Source organism: Eriocheir sinensis, unplaced genomic scaffold (assembly GCF_024679095.1).
Source record: "Eriocheir sinensis breed Jianghai 21 unplaced genomic scaffold, ASM2467909v1 Scaffold681, whole genome shotgun sequence".
NCBI lineage: Eukaryota > Metazoa > Arthropoda > Malacostraca > Decapoda > Varunidae > Eriocheir > Eriocheir sinensis.
Genome location: NW_026112033.1, coordinates 221616 through 225163, shown reverse-complemented (window position 1 = coordinate 225163; position 3548 = coordinate 221616). Strand labels below are relative to the sequence as shown.

General features: G+C 46.1%; 1 non-coding gene across 1 annotated transcript; it reads right to left on the bottom strand.

Moving 5' to 3' along the window:
* Positions 1–1052: 1052 nt before the first annotated feature.
* Trnav-cac (transfer RNA valine (anticodon CAC)) lies at positions 1053–1125 on the bottom strand. The gene has a single exon. It is a non-coding gene; the product is annotated as a tRNA-Val (tRNA).
* Between the last annotated feature and the right edge of the window lie 2423 nt (positions 1126–3548).

Here is a 3548-nt window from a genome sequence, read left to right as displayed (position 1 = left end):
TATGGTCCCTAATACTATCAGTTATTATTGACTTAAATCATTTTACCTATAACTGACGTCAAACTAATCGGCCTATAGTTCTCCATAGAAGATTTGTCTCCCTTCTTAAATATTGGAATAACGTGTGTCTGCCTCCATGAAACAGGCACCACCCCTGTGTCTAGTGACTTCCTAAATACTTCTGTTAACTGCCCACTTATTTCAGTTTCGCATTCCTTTATTACCCTGGGGAAAAGTTCATCTGGCCCTGGCGCCTTAGTGACTTTAAGTCTATCTATCTGTCTAATCACGAGCTCCCTACTTATGTTGATGTCGGTTAATTCTTCTACCTATTCTCCCCTGTAGATCTGTTCTCCCTGTGGTATATCATCGAATCTTTCCTTGGTAAATTCAGTTAAGAAATATCTATTTAACGCCTCGCTCATTTCCTCATCACTGTCAATCAGTGATTCTCCTGACTTAAGCGGCCCTATCTTATCCCTAACCTTGGTCTTATATAGCTGAAAGAAGCCCTTTGGATTGGTCTTTGCTTCCATGGCAATTCTAATCTCATAATTACGTTTTACCACGTATGTTTTCTTTACTGCTCCAGCTAAATCGTTGTAACTATCCCTTAGGTGAGCTTCCCCCCTTTTAATTCTAACATATAGTCCTCTTTTCCTTCTTATTTCAGTTTTTAGCCTGTCTGTCATCCATCGCGGGTAATTACCTGTTGACCTGACTTCCCTGTGAGGTATAAACTGTTTCTGTCCTAATTTAATCTCCCTGACCAGACTATTATACTCACCCTCCAAGCTACTGACCTGACTAGTGACCTCACCAGAGATTACCGCCCCTCCCTGCTCTGGGTCCTGACCTACTTCTGATCTCACTCCCCTAAGCTTCTGCAGCTGCTTTCTTAACCCCTCATAGTCTGCCTTCCTGAAGTCAGGTATTAATGTGTTGTTACTGCTTACTCTATCCTCCCATTTAATATTAAATCTAATTTCCTTATGATCACTGTTACCTAATGAATCCCCATAATAATAATTATTTTCGCGAAGTAAATAAGATGTGCTCACCAGGGCTCGAACCTGGGACCTTCTGTGTGTGAGACAGATGTGATAACCACTACACCATGAGCACCTCTACCTCTACCACACCTTCTTTCCCTCATCTCCTCCTTCTCCTCACCTTCTTGTCACCTTTTCACCTCTACCACACCTTCCTGTCAACTTTTCATTTCCTCACCTCTACCACACCTTCTTGTCACCTTTTCACCTCGTCACGTCTACCACACCTTCTTGTCACCTTTTCATCTCCTAATATCTACCAGACCTTCTTGTCACCTTTTCATCTCCTCACCTCTACCACATCTTCTTGTCTCCTTTTCATCTCCTCACCTCTACCACACCTTCTTCCCCTCATCTCCTCCTTCTCCTCACCTTCTTGTCTCCTTTTCATCTCCTCACCTCTACCACACCTTCTTGTCTCCTTTTCATCTCCTCACCTCTACCACACCTTCTTCCCCTCATCTCCTCCTTCTCCACACCTTCTTGTCTCCTTTTCATCTCCTCACCTCTACCACACCTTCTTGTCTCCTTTTCATCTCCTCACCTCTACCACACCTTCTTCCCCTCATATTCTCCTTCTCCTCACCTTCTTGTCTCCTTTTCATCTCCTCACCTCTACCACACCTTCTTGTCACCTTTTCATCTCCTCACCTCTACCACACCTTCTTGTCACCTCTTCATCTCCTCACCTCCACCACACCTTCTTGTCACCTTTTCATCTCCTCACCTCTACCACACCTTCTTGTCACCTTTTCATCTCCTCACCTCTACCACACCTTCTTGTCACCTCTTCATCTCCTCACCTCCACCACACCTTCTTGTCACCTTTTCATCTCCTCACCTCTACCACCCCTTCTTGTCACCTTTTCATCTCCTCACCTCTACCACACCTTCTTGTCACCTTTTCATCTCCTCACCTCTACCACACCTACTTGTCACCTTTTCATCTCCTCACCTCTACCACACCTTCTTGTCACCTTTTCATCTCCTCACTTCTACCACACCTTCTTGTCACCTTTTCATCTCCTCACCTCTACCACACCTTCTTGTCACCTTTTCATCTCCTCACCTCTACCACACCTTCTTGTCACCTTTTCATCTCCTCACCTCTACCACACCTTCTTCCCCTCATTTCCTCCTTCTCCACACCTTCTTGTCACCTTTTCATCTCCTCACCTCTACCACACCTTCTTGTCACCTTTTCATCTCCTCACCTCTACCACACCTTCTTCCCCTCATTTCCTCCTTCTCCACACCTTCTTGTCACCTTTTCATCTCCTCACCTCTACCACACCTTCTTGTCACCTTTTCATCTCCTCACCTCTACCACACCTTCTTGTCTCCTTTTCATCTCCTCACCTCTACCACACCTTCTTCCCCTCATTTCCTCCTTCTCCACACCTTCTTGTCACCTTTTCATCTCCTCACCTCTACCACACCTTCTTGTCACCTTTTCATCTCCTCACCTCTACCACACCTTCTTGTCTCCTTTTCATCTCCTCAACTCTACCACACCTTCTTGTCTCCTTTCCATCTCCTCACCTCTACCACACTTTCTTGTCTCCTTTTCATCTCCTCACCTCTACCACACCTTCTTGTCTCCTTTTCATCTCCTCACCTCTACCACACCTTCTTGTCTTCTTTTCATCTCCTCACCTCTACCACACCTTCTTGTCTCCTTTTTCATCTCCTCACCTCTAACACACCTTCTTCCCCTCATCTCCTCCTTCTCCTCACCTTCTTGTCTCCTCTTCATCTCCTCACCTCTACCACACCTTCTTCCCCTCATCTCCTCCTTCTCCTCACCTTCTTGTCTCCTTTTCATCTCCTCACCTCTACCACACCTTCTTCCCCTCATCTCCTCCTTCTCCTCACCTTCTTGTCTCCTTTTCATCTCCTCACCTCTACCACACCTTCTTCCCCTCATCTCCTCCTTCTCCTCACCTTCTTGTCACCTTTTCATCTCCTCACCTCTACCACACCTTCTTCCCCTCATCTCCTCCTTCTCCACACCTTCTTGTCTCCTTTTCATCTCCTCACCTCTACCACACCTTCTTGTCACCTTTTCATCACCTCACCTCCACCACACCTTCTTCCCCTCATCTCCTCCTTCTCCACACCTTCTTGTCACCTTTTCATCTCCTCACCTCTACCACACCTTCTTGTCACCTTTTCATCTCCTCACCTCCACCACACCTTCTTCCGCTCATCTCCTCCTTCTCCACACCTTCTTGTCACCTTTTCATCTCCTCACCTCTATCACACCTTCTTGCCTCCTTCTCACCTCCTCACCTCTACCACACCTTCATCCCCTCATTAGTGCTAGGAATAGGGCTAACAGGGTATTAGGCTTTATTAACAAGACGGTAACCAACAGGAGTGCAGAGGTCATCCTCAGACTCTATTTAGCGTTAGTTAGGCCACACCTAGATTATGCTATCCAGTTTTGGTGTCCACTCTACAGAATGGATATCAACTTGCTAGAATCAGCTCAGA